The sequence below is a fragment of the Phragmites australis genome, chromosome 22 (genome assembly GCF_958298935.1).
Source record: "Phragmites australis chromosome 22, lpPhrAust1.1, whole genome shotgun sequence".
Lineage (NCBI taxonomy): Eukaryota > Viridiplantae > Streptophyta > Magnoliopsida > Poales > Poaceae > Phragmites > Phragmites australis.
This window is the reverse complement of record NC_084942.1, coordinates 10,936,087-10,954,589: the sequence shown is the minus strand read 5'-3', so window position 1 is coordinate 10,954,589 and position 18,503 is coordinate 10,936,087. Positions and strand designations below refer to the sequence as shown.

General features: G+C 42.5%; 1 long non-coding RNA gene across 1 annotated transcript; it reads left to right on the top strand.

Moving 5' to 3' along the window:
• Nucleotides 1–15,091: 15,091 nt before the first annotated feature.
• On the top strand, nt 15,092–17,583 carry LOC133904693 (uncharacterized). The gene is made up of 3 exons (XR_009907493.1): nt 15,092–15,195; nt 15,325–15,406; nt 17,326–17,583. It is a non-coding gene; the product is annotated as an uncharacterized LOC133904693 (long non-coding RNA).
• Nucleotides 17,584–18,503: the final 920 nt, after the last annotated feature.

The following is an 18,503-nucleotide window of genomic DNA, read 5'->3' as shown; positions in this document are numbered from 1 at the left end:
TTTGGGACGTGACCTGGGTCTTCTTTCCTTTGGCAGCTTTCTTGTATGATTTGAGGATTATTAGCAGTGTTGCTCGTATCTGAATAAGTGATGTCCTCATCATCTAGAGTCCCTCCTTTGGGCCATGACCTGGGTCTTCTTTCCTTTGGCTGCTTTCTCGATCTTTGCTTTGACCATTTTCTTCCAGAGGCGGCACTCATGGAGGCTATGGTTATCGATCTATTGGAGATTGCACCAAGTCTTTCCATCATGTTTGCTGATTCCTAGTGTGTAGCTCTTGCCCCAGGACAAATCGGAGTGCTTGTCGACACGGAGTGTCTGGCAAATCTACAAAAACTTAGTTAGTTTTGACTTTTTGTCCTTACCTCCCTTGGTGTTCTTCTTATGCTTACTCTTGGCCGTGTCATTGTTGAGCCCATGCTGAGGTTGCTTGATGCCCTAGGCATTTTCCTTGACAAAGAGGAGTGCCTCCTCAACCTTGGCAGCCATATCGATGACCTTCATGAGTTCTTTGATAGTCTCAGTCTCCTTTCTAGTGACGTCTTCAATGCATCACCCTGCCCCATAAGACAACATTTGGATGATATCGTAGTCGTTGATCTTGGGGATGGTGTTCTGGGTGTTGCTGAAGCAGCGCACAAACTCACGCAAGATTTCTTTCTTTGTCTAGTCGCAATGGTAGATATCATTTTTCGTGCCAAGGCAAACGTACATACCTTGGAAGTTAGCTCAGAATACATCCCAGAGCTACTCCCATGAGTAGATTGTTCCCAGCGATAGGTTGGTTTGCTAGGTTTTGGATGCCCCTTCAAGGGCTATTGGGAGGTAATTCGCCATTACTTTTTTGCCCCATCAGCCTCTTGGATGGATGTGGTATAGATCTGGGAGAAGTCAACAGGATTCATGCTCCTATTGTACTTCTCAATTGACCTGGGGTGGAACCTTACTGGCCAGTTCATGTTCTGTAGATCTAGGGAACAAGCCTGGCACCCATTGATGGCGCCTTGCTTAGTTCGGGTCGCCTCAGGAGTTCTACCCTGGGGGTCAATGATCGGCCCTAGCTAGAGTGGTGCCGGGATACCTCCCGATTAGACGACCAAGGTGCAGTAGATGCCACCATATGGGTCTTTGAGTGCCTACACTAGTTGATGATGTCGCATAGATCATTGATCAAATGATCTTTGACTAGCGAGGTCCTTTAGCGATTGAGCACTCGATCATCATCCCGGGTCGTCTAGTTTTGGGGATTGCTTCCCTTGGAATCCGATCCATCATGAGAGAGGCCCGATTAAAGTTATTCCCGGCAGTGGCCAGATGGGAATCTCCACCTAAATGAGAACCTCCTTTGTCATGCTGGTCACCAAGTTCATCCAGCCCTTGTAGAAGGAGGAGCCTCTATACTGTTGAAGATCTATAGTGCGAGCCCCCTACTGATGGTCAAGAGACAGTAAACCTTGCACTCCGTTCAGGTTTTGGTTCTAGGGAGGCATGGTCAATGGAAGCTGGCCATCGCCAAGAACCAAAGCAGGGGGGGTCTGTGTGTTTGCAAGATCATCATCATGATTGATCAGATAGTCACCCCATGTCCGATGGTGAAGACTTCTCGGGGGTAATTTCCACCAGAGGAGGAGTCCAGATCCATCATAGATTTTTCATCGAATTGCTCCGAGTAGGTGTCTCAACAATCCATGTTGTTGGAAGCTACAGGAGAAGATCCCAACTTGTGGTGAATATTGCATTTGCGATTGTCTTGCTAGCCGAGTGGTTCGAACTCGATGCCATAGTCCTTAGCACATTGATCCATGAAGAAACTCACCTTATTGCTAGAATCATCACTAGATAATTCTTCATTGAGGTTCACCTGATTGATCACCGGTTCATCAGTTGAAGGAGTAAAGTTGTCGTAGAACCCCTTGTTTGAGAAGCTGGTCCTCGGTGTAGGCTTAGGCGAAGTTGACGGCATGTCGCATGCAGATTCTTTAACACCTATTGTCATGATCCCCATAGACGGAGTCAATTGTAGAAAGAGATGGGGGATGCTTCGAGTAGACAAATCAAAAAATACTTAGAGGAATTTTTATAAAGGTTCAGGCCTCCCTTAAGATAATAGCCCTACGTCCTGTTTATCTTGTATTGTTCTCTAAGGCTGTTATAAGGTGGTGTGTAACTAGCCTAGATGGAACTAACCTAGTCGGATAGCTTCGTTACATATAGTCAGGAGGAGATGCTAATACAGATCTAACTAATAAAGGCTAGGTGAATGCAGAGCTTCCGCATGCTTGAATGGCATGTAATAGCTTGCAGAGAATTGTCAGTGCTTGTCCTCTGCAGGGTCCCTAGGATCCACATATATAGGGGGCGTTGCACGGCCTCTGGAGTCTTCCCGTTCTTGGAGATAAACTTCCTTGGTATCTGTAGGTGGTTTCCATGTGTCCAAGGATTCCCTTCCTAGAGATAAAGATATGCGCCAAGAATAACAGATAACCTTGAGGTATTTGGATATGGTAGTTCCATACTGCTCATCGTCACCCACGACATTAGATCAATCTGTTCCAACTCTTTTTCCGCTGCATTATGCGTCTAGTGGTAATGATCCACTATCCTCTATTCGTATGGTTTCCTTGTTGACCGCGGTAGAAATTTTTTATTTTGCGATAGCGTAGCCTATCCATTCCCCATCAGTGACCACCATGGAGTAAGGTATAGAGACAATATACTTGGAAGCTACTCATCCCAGATACATAAGTTATCCCTATTTGAGAAGTATTCCTAGATCTTTGAGAGTCTAATGATCCGAGTAGAATACATCCGGAGATATCCGAGTAGGATCATGCCCTGAGTTCCCCCTAACTATATAAGGGGGGAGAGGGGTACATCCAAGAGAAAACAACCCACAATCACAAATCGCAATCAAAGCACAAGCAAGCCGTACCTTCAGACCTCCAAAGTTGTGACACCCCTGAATACTAGTCGAGTCTAACACCCATCAATGATCCATGGCAGAAACAATCCCCTAGTCGACTAGATCTTAAGTCTTAGAGACATCAAAACCTGCCTAGTTCTTAGGACTAGATCCATCAACATTAGTATTGTACTGTGTGATCCAAGAATAATTAAGGCAAGACAGGACATAAGGCTATTACCTAACTCGGGGTCCTAAACCTATATTACTTTGTGTCTCTATTCATGGTGTACTTCATCGACTTGGCAGGTATCCCTAAAACAATAGGCAAGTCATCGACATTGAGGTTTCACCACCATGGGAATTACACCTTCTTTCCAGAAGTCCCCTCTTGCATCATAATAAGTCCAAGAAAGTACACCCTTCCATTTCCCATGCCACCACTTGGTGTACACTATGTTGGGAGTAAAGCTAATTACTTAACCGGGCTAATCCTATACTTGGCTTGTGGTTATTATGTAAATCTTGGTCCGATCACACCATAAACCAATCCTGGAGATAATTTGAGCAAGATTACCACCAACCCAATCCATGCAACCCACACTGGTCCCCACCAGCCACTTTCTCAAACCCTAAATTCCATGTCGCTATCAAAAAATATACTCAAGTTTTATCATAGTTGCATAAGATCATATCACATTCAGTTGGACAATTATGATCAACAATTTCAAAAGCAGGTTAATCTAGATCTACCCATCCATACCAAAACTAAGGTATAGCCTAACTTGGGACTCCCGGCAATACTTTTAGAATGCATGTTTGTATCAGCAAACATTTGAAAACATAAGTACAAGATGTTCAAGGACAACTTGCCTTCTTGGTGCTCAGCGGGGTCTTCTATTTCTTGGTCTTGAAAACCTCCAAGCTCTTCCCCCGGGACATCAATGTCTACTTGTGAAAACAATCAAAAAAGGCAAACGAATACATATCAAGAACCAAAAATAACCAAATAACACTCAATATTTTTGGGGAATTTTGACAAAAGAATCGATCAAAATGGATTTAAGATCAAAAGATAGGGCTCTCTGAGGATTGTTCAGCTGAACTTGGGCTTGTCTTTTTGACGTGCGGGACCCACCTAGATGGCCACACCCCTCCCTCTCTTGGACAGCAGCACCAGCCCTTCTCCCTTCCCCACCGCACCCTCTATCTCCCTCACTCACGTTCTAACAGCAAGGCAGCAAGCAGGACCTCTCCTCCCTCTCTCAAACACTCTCTTTTCCACCCAAAATCCCCCTCAAGCACTTGGAATCCAGGTATGCATGTCACACCATGGTGTTCCCCATGTTCTTAGCTTTCTATCCACCCAAACATATCTTGCATGCATGAGGTTTTGGGTGATTCCCATTTCATTTTCGTCACTTGCCTTGTTCTGAAAATTTCAGCACTTTGTACATCTCCTCTTGAAGCTTCTCCCATTGAATTCTTCCCAAAATCAACAGCCACAAGCCTTAGCAAATCACATTGGTGAAGTCCTTTAGGTACCCTTGGAGATAATGTATGAATTAGATGGTTGTTTTCAGAGTTCATGAGCTGCAATCAAAGAGTAGCGAAGCAACCATGTGTTCTTGAGGCATTAGAGTTAGAAGAATTGTTAGATGAGGTTGAGCTAGGGTTTCATGGTTGTAAAGTGAACAAGATAGGTTTAGAACCCTGGAATTAATGTTTTTACATGTTTAGGTGGCTTAGATTTCGATACGCAAGTTGAATCAGCTGAACAATCGTTAAAAATCAACTTTTATGACCTCACTCGGAGTATCTAGGTCACAACCCAGAGAGTCCGGGTGATCCCAGCCCAAAATAACCCGAGGACCCCCACCCGGATGTTCACCCGGAGCATCCGAAACCCGGAGTGTCCGAGTTCATCCGGATACTCCGGTCTTCACTGTTTTTCAGGCGTTTTTTCTTTTTTGTTTTCTTTCCTGAAACTTATAAAATATGAAACCAATTTTTTTTTGGTTTCATAATAACCTACTCTACCCATTAAAAATATCTCCAGCCATTAAATAATTAATTAAATTTATGAGATAAATTAATTAGGTCAAGGCTTTAGTAATTCACCGTTAATTCTTTGCAAATCCAAAATTATTGAAACCAATTTTGCTAGTCTTATTATGACTTTTTCTAATTATGAAAAATGTTTTCATGTATTAAAAAGAATGTTTTATGGCATTTCATCAAATGCTTATTGCGATGCATTCTTTTCTTTAGTGATCGTCGAACTGGAGAGTAGCGGGTTATCGCGAGGATGTTTTGCGGTTGATCTTGATTTCAAGAAGAGCTGAAAGGCAAGCGACTAAGCATATTGCATCCTTTGTTCAAATTGAATGGAGTCTCAATTGATAAATAATGCTTTATGTATGTTTGCATGTTTAGCAAGTCGATGTCGGATCATGTGGTAGAACCTATATTGTTGCATTACCTCTATCTTGATCTGTTGATGAGCAAGCTTTTATCTATCCGCATCGGTCGTAGAGTTATGAATGTGAGATGTTTGGTATGGAGGGTATGTTGGGTATGGTTGGTGATGATCCTTGGTTACATGAGATGGATACTTTTACATTTATGTGCAGGTTGGTGTTTACAGGGTAGATTTGATATGTGTTTTGCTTAAGAATAGGTGCTCACACATAGATGTTAGGTTGCTTATGCATATGAATATTTACTTAACCTTGTGGTTTTTTCTTGCTAATAACTCAATGCATAACCCTTGGAGTCGGGCTATTTATACGTGTCGTATATGATTTAAGTCTTGCGAGTACCTTCGTACTCATGCTGTTCTTTGAGGTTGGTAGGCGAGGAAAGGTTAGCTTTTGGCTACTTCATGTCCACCGATGCCGGCGGTGGGCAAGAGTAGTGTCGTCTACTCATGCGGCGAGGTTTGGGTGGAGCCTAAGGGCATATGGCTCCACCGGTCTTTTTGTTGTTGTTAGGTTTTAAATCTTCCGCTGCGTAGTTTTATCCCTTTGATGTAAATTGTTGCAAATATTTTTTTGCTTAAGAACTTGTAATATAATATTAATTACTCGCTCTTTATTAAGTTGTGTTGTCATGTTGAATGTTGGAAAGGCATGTTGTAACAGCCCAAGTTCATAAAATCATGAAAGTTAAAAACTTTTCCCAAAAGAAAATAAAAGAATTTACAAAAGTTAAATAAAAACCCCAAGTGTGTATATGTGCTTTATACATGTATATACATATATGCAAATATGTGTGTTATACATTGAGGGCTATTTTTCTATAAAAAGAATATTTATATATATATGTGCATATATTGATTGCTTGTTTGAGTGCTTGATTTTGTGAGCTACTATGTGGTATATACACTGTATGTATAAGTATACATGTGTATATACATAAGAAAAAAAAGAGCTTTTATAATGAAATGGACCAAAGCCCACCTCTCTTCCCTATCTTCTCTTTGTTCGGCCCAGCTCCAGCCAGCCCGGCCCAGCTCCAGCCAGCCCACCGCTCTCTCTTCCCTCCTTCTCCTCTACTTCAGCTCGCAGAGCAGCAGCTGACCGCAGCTAGCGCCAGTGCCATCGTCGCTGAGTCCGATTTGGAGATCGACCGCCCAATCGCCAAACAGGATCGCCCAAGCTCTGGAAGCTAGAGCCCGCCGCGTCGGATTGACCTAAGCCTGAGCCAATCGCGTGTTGTGCACTTGAGTTCATCTGTTGGCCGCCTGAAATCCATCCAAAGCTGGGAGATAGAGATAGAGACGAGCTATGGATCAAAGGAAGGAAGAATCCATAAGCTATGCGCGATCTTTTGCCTAAGAGATAGAGACCCAAGCATGTTTGAACTGCCGAGGTTTGAGTTCGAGCCGCCGCCACTGCCTCTTTTCAAAATCCGAATCGAACTCGAGATAAGAGAGCCTCCTGCCTATATATTTGCAACACTAGAGACTCCCCAGATCATCTCGAGCCTTTTCCACATCTTCTCATCGCCGTCAAGAGCCGAAACTCCAAGCAGTTGTGTGTCGTCGCCAGCCTCTCTGGAACCTCTCTGACGTTGACACGTGCCCTAGGTGAGTTACCCGTGCCTCCCCGACCATGTTCCATCGCTCGCCGGAGTAGATAGGTCACCAGAGCACCGTTCCGGCGAGCTTCCAGCCATGCGCCGCCACGGGAGAGACTTCGCTGCCCTCTATTTCACCAGAGCCGAGCACTAGTGCATCTGAACCGTAAGATCTTGATTCAAAAGTGAGGATTAGATCCCCTTGTAGCCCTTCGTTGACCAATAGCCGAAGGCCACGTGTCCTCCATAATCCTAGTCACCCTGGTTACCACCTCATCTAGCCACATCAGCGTTTTGTCCTGTGTGTTAAGACACCTTAGCAAAGAGTGCCTAGTCAGCAAGCCCAGTTAGCATTTTCTTTTCTTTTCATTGTTTTAATTGCTTTAATGACGCTATAGCAATAAATAGTTTTTAGTATAAAAATAAATCTAAAAATAATAATCAATAAGAAATTAATTTATGAAAATGTTTTAAAATGTTTATAGATTTATTTAATTCTGTTTAACGGTTTTAAATAGCTTCATAATTCAAGTAAATGATAGAAAATTTCAGAAAAATTCCAGAAAAATCATAGATGGCTTTGGAAATCCTAGAAAATTCCTAGCAACATAAATTAATTTATATATAATCTTTTCAGTCCTGTTCTAATCTTTGGAAAATCATAACATGTAAATCGTAGCTCCGTTTTAACCTATTCTTTCGTCGAATTGTCTGGAATAGTATAATCTTGTGATGATGATGTTTGTTGTGTGATTCTTGGTTCTTTTTGGATCTTGGTGTTTATGTGTTGTTATTTTTCTGCGTATATTGTGAGTAGACGCCAACATTTCGGAGGAACTAAGAGGTCTGCAGGATCAAGGTTTTGAAGACCCAACAGAGTTCACTGAAGGCAAGTTGTGTTCTTGATCATTTTTATCCTAGTTTTTAAATGTTTTGTTTTATAAACATGCATGCTAATAATTTGTTCGGAATCCCAAGAGCTAGGTTTTACCCTAGTTTTCCCTTATCATACTTGTCGCCTTAGTATGATTTTGGGTTATGGAAGGATAGATGATGCTTAGCCTTGCTTTGGAATGGTGATCATGATTAATGCTCTACGAACTTGATAATGGTCTTATACAGCAATGATAACATATGATAGCATAACTTTTGTAGCAACATGGTATAGGAATTTGAGCATGTGGTATGATGGGATGTATGGTTTGGAAAGTGGTAGTCTTGTTCAAATCTAAGGACCGGTTTGTTGGGTGACCTTTCTGTGTTTATAGTACAACCACAAGCCTGGAATGGGACGGGCCTAGCCAAGTAATTTGCTTACTCTCAGTATAGTGTAGACCAGACAGAAGAGCGGTGAATGGACGATGTCTTGGGATCCAAAAGGCACAAGAAGGGGCTTCCTTTCTTGAGGTGAAATCATGCGGCAGTGAAACCTTAGCGAGTAGACATATGCTGAGAGGGGGCATTGTAAAGGATTTGTAGTGGATTCCTAGCGCATGCTTTAGTAGTGTGTAAGAGTTATCCGTTGGCTAATAGATGCTTGGCAAAACGAGATGATACGTCTTGTGGGTAAAGTACAACCTCTGCAAAGTTAAAACTGAATATTCAGCTGTGCTCACAGTCATGAGCGGCACTGAAAACCTACCATGATTATAACTGGATGTTTTGGTTAGTCAGGTCAACTGTGATGGTAGGAATCATAGTTGAGAGTGGTCAATCATAGCGTTGGGAATTATGATTGAGGGTTCAACCTTAGTGGATGGAAACTTTGGTTGAGGTGTTGGTTAGTAGGTTAATTCAAGATGGATGGAAATCTTGAGGTGGTTGGTTATCCACTTAATTATATTTGCTTTTCAAATATTTTTACTTAAATACTGATTTATGCAAGTGAGCCATATAGCCTTATCCTTGTCAAGCCTTCATATGCATACTATTCCTTCATAACTTGCTGAGTACAACAAGTGCTTACTCTTGTTATTATTAAACACTCAGTTGGAGAAGGTATCGAAACGTACGCTGAAGGCGGATCATTCTAAGATGCTTTGTACGTTGATGATGCCTGTAGGAGAGTCATAAAGAATTAGATTTATCGTAGTTCGTTTAGTTCTGCTGTAGTTTATTTGGTCCTTCGACCCTTGAAGGTCACTTTTGTAAGACTGTTAATTCAATTAAGTATGAATATTGTAATGATTATCATCAATGAAGTCACTATGTGCTGGGATTGATTTCTGTGCTCAGCACATAGATGAGATTGGTTGTTCCTTGAACCGGTCTCGACACATGTGTTCCAATCTTGGGCACAAAACACATGCTGGGACTACCGGAGTGATATTTTGATTAATCATTGTAGTCGTGATTACCCAAATTATCAACTTAATGATTAATTAAAATATTATCTGGACGGTTCCTCACAGCGTGGAATCAGAGCTTGGTTTATAGAAGTAGCCTAAACATGCTTAAGACGTGAGTTAGTAAATGTGTCAACATCATTAAGCAACCCACTAAAGTTATCTTGTACCTTCTTTTGTTAATACGTATGAACTTGCTATATTATGCCCCTAAGTGTAAAACGTGGTTGTTTATGGTGCTTAAGTTGTTGTTTCTGCATTGTGTGGTTTGTTATTATGATGCATTTATTTTTATATCGCATCAACGAAGAAGGTAAGGAACACATCTTGATGCCGGTAAATATCGGGGGCTCAACCAGTGTGACGTAGGGACCTGGTATATCCTGTAAGGTGATGGTACAGGAAGTGAATACATTAACAATAACGTATGAACATCCACCACATGATGGTAGTTATGGTTGTCTACCCATATGGTGATTACTTGGGGTGTCTCGTAAGGCGATAGTACGAGAATTGAATACTTTGGCAACAATGTATGAAACGTCGCTTGTGCGGCAAGTTGCACGAGCACCGTTTGTGTGAACAGTTTTATTCCCTCGCGCGAAGGGGTGATGATTGGTGTGTTAATATATGAATGCTTGTGATGTCTATAATTGTGATGCTTATGGGGAGTGATGCATTTGAGAAAGAAATGCGTAGACAGGGATCGAGCATACTTTCTTTTTCTGTGGCTTATTTTGCACCATGCCTTTGAACATGCATTTTCCTTGATATATGATGCCTTAGAGCGCTTCATTTGCTTGGATCTGACTCATGTCATTTTCATAAGTCAGAGATTCACCATTTACTTCTTTTTCATGTTGTCATCACAAACAGGATGAGAAACCTCCGTAGTGCCCGTACAAACCCTCCGAATTGTTCGAATACCCTTGATGGAGAGCCACCCCCACCATCACCCATGGCGGAGATGTTGGACCTTCTCAAGGTCATCACTCAGAACACGGCTCATCCTGTAGGAAGTGGAGCCAACCTTCATGGAGGTTTCTTTGAGTTTCTTCGTACACAACCTCCTATTTTCACCCGCGCCGAAGGCCCTAGTGATGCCGATGATTGACTTCGCACAATTGAGCAGAAGCTTGCTCTCGTGCGGTGTGATGATCACGACAAGGTCTGATATGCCACCCATCAACTTCAAGGCGCCGCTGGGGCATGGTGGCAGGGCTACCTCGCCATGCAAGCCCCTGGCCACTCTGTCACTTGGGCAGAATTCTAGTCGGCTTTCTTTGCTTCCTACGTCCCTAAGGGTGTTAGGGACATCAAGAGGCAGGAGTTTCCCAATATAAAGCAAGGAGACAAGTCTATGATGGATTATGTGCAGGAGTTCAATGATTTGGCTCAATATGCCCCAGAGTTTGTCTCCAATAACAAGCGAAAGCAAGAATACTTTATGGATGGACTTTCCACGAAGATGCAAAAGAGACTCTCCGGACATAGCTTTGATGATTTTAGCATGATGATGAGTAAGTTATGGTTGAATACAAGATGAAGAAACATCAAGATGAGAAGAACCACAAGAGGGAGGAACAACTTTCTGATGGAGACAACGAGCAATATGTGGGCGTGGCACATTCACTATTGTATCATGTAATGGTCGTAGCACCTCCACAATCTATATGCTTGGCCCATTCTGCTCAGTCTCAAGAAGCCAACCAGAAGCAAAGAAACAACTCAAGACATGGTAAAAGGAATCCGTGCTTTAATTGCGGCCAGTTTGGGCATTTTGCCCAAGTTTGTCCCCATGCAAAGCAAGATGGTGTGGTAAATAGCCCAAGTGAGACTCGGAAGACCCCAGCTCTAAAGCAGGGGAATATCAATATCATCACCATTGAGGATGCCCAAAAGGAGATCTGTGTGCTCTTAAGCACACTGTTCGTCAACTCTAATTCGATGATGGTGCTCTTTGTTCTGGGGCTTCCCATTCCTTTGTCAAGTAGAGTTGTGCAACGACCCATGCATTTTCCATGCAAGTCATGCCTACTCCCTACCTCATAACAACACCCGGCAAGAAGATATTCTTGGTGGATATAGTTCGGCATGCCCGGATTCTCATTAACGGAATCACCTTCCAAGCTAATTTGATTGTGATTCACTCGATGAGTTTGGATGTTATCTTGGGAATGAATTGGTTGACTCAAAATGATGCAGTCATCAAATGTGCGCCAAGATCCATTTCTCTTGCAAGTTCTTTCGGTGATCGGGTCACTCTAAGCCTTAGCGAGAGTGGTCCACATCTTTATGCCATGGAGGGTGCCATCTCCACGTATCTCGCCCATATTCCAATGTTGTGTGAATACCTGGATGTCTTTTCGGACTAGTTACCCAGAATGCCATCCGATCGGAAAGTGGAGTTCACCATCGAGCTTTTGCCTGGAACCGCTCCATATTCGAGTGTTCCTATCAGATGCCGCCAAATGAGTTGGCAGAGCTAAAGAAGCAAATTCAGGAATTTCCAGCGAAGGGTTTCATTCGTTCGAGCTCCTCACCTTGGGGATGTCTGGCGCTCTTTGTGAAGAAGAAGGATCGGTCTTTGCGGGTGTGTGTCGACTATCGTCCGTTGAACACGGTCACCGTCAAGAACAAATATCCACTTCCTCGGATTTATATTCTATTCAATCAATTGACCAGTGCCCAAGTGTTCTCCAAATTTGATTTAAGGTCAAGTTACCATCAAAAAAGATTTGCCTGGTGGATATTCCGAAAAAACAGCTTTCTCTTCTTGCTATGGACTGTATGAATTTATGGTTATGTCCTTCGGCCTGACCAATGCACCGGCATACTTCATGTATTTGATGAACATAGTTTCATGGAGGAGCTTGACCGATTTGTCGTGGTTTTCATCGACGACATTCTCATTTACTCCAAGGCCGAAGAAGAACATGTCGATCATCTCCGGGTCATTCTTGAGAGACTTCGAGAGCATCGCCTTTATGCCAAATTCAGCAAGTGTGCCTTCTGGCTTAAGGAAGTCTCTTTCCTCAGACACGTTCTTTCTGAAGGTGGTGTCGCGGTTGACCCAAGTAAGGTGCATGATGTGCTCAACTAGGCGCAACCTCAGAGTGTCACAGACATCCAAAGTTTTCTCGGACTTATGGTCTATTACCGCTGGTTCATCGAGAAGTTCTCCAAAATCGTCAAGCCCATGACCAAATTATTGAAGAAGAATGTCAAGTTCGAATACTCTGAGGCATGTGAAGCAGCTTTCCAGACTCTGAAATCTCATCTTACAACAGCGCCAGTTTTAGCACAACCAGACATTCACAAGAGCTTCAATGTTTATTGTGATGCCTCTCGCATCGGGTGTGGTTGTGTTCTCATGCAAGAGGATTGCGTGGTTGCTTATGCTTCATGCTAGTTGAAGCCACATGAAGAGAATTATCCCACTCATGATCTGGAGCTTGCAGCGGTAGTTCACGTCCTGAAGATTTGGCATCACTATCTCCTTAGGAATGTGTGCAACATTTACACCGACCACAAAAGCCTCAAATATATTCTCAATCCGATCTCAACATGAGGCAAAGGAGATGGCTTGAGTTGATTAAGGACTATGAGTTGGAGCTCCATTATCATCCAGGCAAGGTGAACTAATCACCGATGCCTTAAGCTAGAAGGCTCAGTGCAATTGTGTTATGGTCTAGCCTGCGAATTCCACGCTTTGTGATGATTTCCGGAGACTTGGACTCGAAATGGTTCTAGAGGGTTATCTCTCCAACTTGAAGATAAGGTCAACCCTCCTCGACCAAATCAGGAAAGCTCAGAAGAATGATAAGGGTATGGCCCAAATCCGAGATATGATGGAAGGCAAGGCTGCCTATTTTTTTAAGGATGATCAGGGTATTCTGTGGTTTGGGAAGAAGCTAATGGTTCCGAAGGTTGAGGCTTTGAGGAAGAAAATACTAGACAAAACTCATGATTCAATGTTATCCATTCATCCCGAGAGTACAAAAATGTACCAAGACCTCAAGCCAAGATTCGGGTGGACTCGCATGAAGCGAGAAATCGCTCGATACGTCGCTGAGTGTGATGTTTGTCGGAAAGCGAAGGACGAACATCTTAAACTCCAACCGTTACTCATACCTTCCTGGAAGTGGGAAGAGATCGGCATGAATTTTATTATCGGTCTACCAAAGACCTCTAAGGGATATGACTCGATTTGTGTCATTGTTGACTTACTCACAAAGCTAGCACATTTTTTTCCAGCGAAGACTCGATATAGTCCTAAGGACTATGCAGAGTTATACCTCACTAGAATTGTTGGCCTTCATGGAATTATGAAAAAGATCGTCTCCGATCGAGGCACTCAGTTGACTTCTCATTTCTGGAAGAGCCTTCATGAAGCCATGGGAACCGAGCTCTTTCATAGCATCGCTTACCACCCTCAGACTAATGGTCAAACCGAGAGGGTGAATCAAATTCTGGAAGACATGCTCCGAGCCTGTGCTCTCACATATGGGAAGAGGTGGGACATATGCTTGCCATTCATAGAGTTTTCATACAACAATAGCTATCAGTCGAGTATTAAAATGTCGCCGTTTGAAGCTCTTTATGGCTGAAGATGATGAACGCTGTTAAATTAGTCCGAATCTAGCGAGCAGGCTTTCCTAGGCCCGAATTTGCTTAAAGAGGCAGAAGAGTGTGTTCTAACTATCTGGAAGTGCCTCCTCACGGCTCAGTCTCGACAGAAGAGCTATGCCGATCCTTGTCGGCGTGAGATTGTATTCAAAATTGGAGACTTTATTTATCTTAAGGTCTCTCCTCTCAGAGGAACGCAACATTTTCAGATAAAACAAAAATTGGCTCCTCTTTATGTGGGCCCTTTCCGAATTATTGCCTGACGTGGTGAGCTGGCATACCAATTGGAGCTATCTCCATCCCTCTCCGTCGTGCATAATGCATTCCACATCTCGCAGTTGAAGAAATGCCTTCGAGTCCCAACCGAAGTCATTGAAGTTGCATATCAAGATTTGCAGCCGGATTTTTCATATCACGATCATCCAGTCTGCATTCTTGATGAATGCCGAGCAGAAGACGCGACACAACACATTCAAATTTCTCAAGGTTCAATGGACTAATCACTCTGAAGATGAAGCAACGTGGGAACGTGAAGATTGGCTTTGTGCCGAGTATCCCAAGTTTTTCTCCAACATGTGAGTGTTGCTTTAGTTTCTAATTCTCACAGTGCAGTTTGTCACAAAATCATGAAGGTCGTTGTTTCACCGAACTCTTCCCCGACTCGTACCGAATCTTAGGACGAGATTCTTTTAAGAGGGGAGGTTTGTCACGTCCTAAAACCCTAATCATGTCATTAAGCATAATCACATCATGAGCATCATGTTTTATTGCTAAGCATTTGATGGGTGTTTGTTTTTCTAATGGTTGTTAAGCAAATTCTCCGAGTTGTAAAAATACCCGACATTAGATTTTTACTTTAGTTAACCTCTGCCTATGCACCGTGAGCGAATCCTTTTAAAATGGTTCAACTCGTTTTGTATTTTGCAACACAAAAATCTGTAGAATTTCTAGAGCTCTAGATTACCTTTTTGGGTTAATGAAAAGAGGGAAAGAAATGGGAGAGAAAGAAGTAGGTTTTCAGCTGAACTTGGGCTTGTCTTTTTGACGTGCGGGACCCACCTAGATGGTCCACACCCCTCCCTCTCTTGGACAGCAGCACCAGCCCTTCGCCCCTTCCCCACCACACCTTCTCTCTCCCACACTCACGTTCTAACAGCAAGGTAGCAAGCAGGACCTCTCCTCCCTCTCTCAAACACTCTCTTTTCCACCCAAAATCCCCCTCATGCACTTGGAATCCAGGTATGCATGTCACACCATGGTGTTCCCCATGTTCTTAGCTTTCTATCCACCCAAACATATCTTGCATGCATGAGGTTTTGGGTGATTCCCATTTCATTTTCGTCACTTGCCTTGTTCTGAAAATTTCAGCACTTTGTACATCTCCTCTTGAAGCTTCTCCCATTGAATTCTTCCCAAATCAACAGCCACAAGCCTTGGAAAAGCACATTGGGTAAGTCCTTTAGGTACCCTTGGAGAGAATGTATGAATTAGATGGTTTTTTTGGAGTTGATGAGCTGCAATTGAAGAGTGACCAAGCAACCATGTGTTCTTGAGGCATTAGAGTTAGAAGAATTGTTAGATGAGGTTGAGCTTGGGTTTTGTGGTTGTGAAGTGAGCGAGATAGGGTTAGAACCCTGGCATTAGTGTTTTTACATGTTTAGGTGGCATAGATTTCGATATGCAAGTCGAATTAACCAAAGAATCGTCGAAAATCAGCTTTTCTGACCTCACTTGGAGTATCCGGGTCACAATCCGGAGAGTCCGGGTAACCCTAGTGCTAGAGGGTCCAGAACCCAGAGTATTCGAGTTCACCCGGGCACTCCGTACTTCACTGTTCATCAAGCGTTTTTTTTGTTTTCTTTGCTGAAAATTATAAAATTCATAATAACTTATCTGTAGCTCCAACAATTATGAAACCAAATTTTTTGGTTTCATAATGACCTCCTCTATCCACTAAAAATATCTCCGGCTATGAAATAATTAATTAAATTTTTAAGATAAATTAATTAGGTTAAGGCTTCAGTAATTCACCGTTAATTCTTTGTAAGTCCAAAATTATTGAAACCAATTTTGCTAGTCTTGTTATGAATTTTCCTAATTAGAAAAAATGTTGTATTATAAAGCATATTTTTTGGCATTTCATCATATGCTTATTGCGATGTATTCTTTTCTTTTGTGATTGTTGAACCGGAGAGTAGCGGGTTATCGCGAAGTTGTTTGTGGTTGATTTGAAGAAGAGCAGCAAGGCAAGCAACTAAGCATATTGCATATTTTGTTCAAATTGAATGGAGTCTCAATTGATAAATTATGCTTTATGTATGTTTGCATGTTTAGCGAGTCGATGTCGGATCATGTAGGTAGAACATATATTGTTGCATTACCTCTATTTTAATCTGTTGATGATCCCTATTCCTTGTAACCTAGGATTATATTGTTGATGTCTAACTATAACGGTTAATCGAAATACTTAGCAATGCTTAGGTCTTGGGTAGAAGTCGAGCGACGGTGCGGCCGTTGTTCGTGAGCTTAGGGCTTACTTACTATTGTTGACATTTATAATTATGATGTTGGGTTGGATTTGATGTGAGAATGAGGCGAGATACGGGGACTGCTAGGGGTAGGTTGGGAGAGGAGCCCGGATGCCATAGACCGCTTGCATCGTTTAAGCACCTTCTGTCGGTGTCATTAGCTTTAGCATTTTTCCGTGCTCACCACATACTCGAATATGGGACGAGTAAGCTAAGTACTGTAAGTCACCGCGTCCATTTGACTAATGTGCCCAGGGTGTGAGCAAGGGCTTTGTAGAGGCACATGAGATTCTCCAGTAAGACGTCATACGCATGGGGTCTAGATGGCCTCCACATGCATCAGGCATGGGAACAAAGGTTCGGGTGGGTACGTGAACGGTTGGTACGTGAATCATCACTTGCAACTGACAGGTTGTGTAGGTGATGGTCTCATATCATGTGGGTTCCGGAGTACTCCCCTGTAGGGTGAAAAATCAATTCAAATTGCCACGCTCTCGTTTATGAGCAAGCTCCATCCGCATCGCTCATAGAGTTACAAATGTGAGATATTTGGTTTGGAGGGTATGTTGGGTATGGTTGGTGATGATCCTTGGTTCCATGAGATGGATCCTTTTACATTTATATGCAGGTTGGTGTTTATAGGGTAGATTTGATATGTGTTTTGGTTAAGTATAGGTGCTCACACATAGACGTTAGGTTGCTTACGCATATGAATATTTACTTAACCTTGTGGCTTTTTCTTGCAAATAAATCAAAGCATAAACCTTGGAGTCGGTCTATTTATACATGTCCTATATGGTTTAAGTCTTGCGTCACCTTCGTACTCACGCTGCTCTTTCAGGTTGGCAAGCGAGGAAAGGTTAGCTTCAGGCTACTTCATGTCCGCCGGTGCCGGTGGTGGGCAAGATTAGTGTCGTCTACTCATTGGCGAGGTTTGGTTGGAGCCTAAGGGCATATGGCTCCACCTGTTGTTGTTAGGTTTCTTCCACTGTGTAGTTTTATCCGTTTGATGTAAATTGTTGTAAATCTGTTTTTGCTTAAGAATTTGTAATATAATGTTAATTACTCACTTTTTATTAAGTTGTGTTGTGATATTGAATGTTGGAAAGGCATGTGTTCTTATCTTGGGCACCAAACATGTGCTGAGATGACCGAGGTGATATTCTGATTAATCGTTGTAGTTGTGATTACCCAAATGATCGACTTAGAATATTATCTGGACGGTTCCTCATAACTTCCCGAGGGAGACAGATGAGGCTGCATTCCAGAAGGTGGAGGAGATGCTTGGGTCAGCCAAGGGATACGTGGATATGATGACGTTTGGGTTTGCGTCATCGTCTTGAGACTTTTATTCCTGTAGTCTATAATAAAAACTCAATAGTTTGTTAGACTTTAAGAATTCTATCTTGAATGATGTGGGTGCCTTGTACTGGATGCGTTTGACAACATATAGTGGTAACCTTGCTCGTTTCTTCCTTTGATTAGTTCAAGATGCATAAGTTGTTAGTGAGAGCGCTTATTATGGTTAGCCTTAGGTCCGCTTGAGTGGAAGGTGTCATAGCCTCTGGACACTCGTGGAACATGATAAGGAACCTTTTCGCAACCCTGAAGTCACAAGATAATGTTCTATCCCTTCTCATTTGAAAATACTTTTAGAATATACACAATATGTTGTTCTCAGTTTCCATTTACTAAGTACCTATTAAGCTCCCAATTGTCTACCCGGGAAGGATTCCTGGGTAGGCAGTCTAAATGAATGATGTCATAAAGTGAAAAGAACTCATATTGCCTTTTGGTTGTAGAAAAACTATTTGTAACCCCGAGTGCACGTGTTGGCAGAGGTACCCAGGTGGCGACTTAACTCATAGTCGGGCATGAGAATGCAGGAGAAAACAAATAAGGCAAAAAAGGTATTTGAGCCACTTTTTGGGCAATATGATTTTATTATTACGAAGGTACTCTAAGTACTTAAACATGGGACTTACAGTTGGCGTTCCATAAATTATTGTAGACCTATCA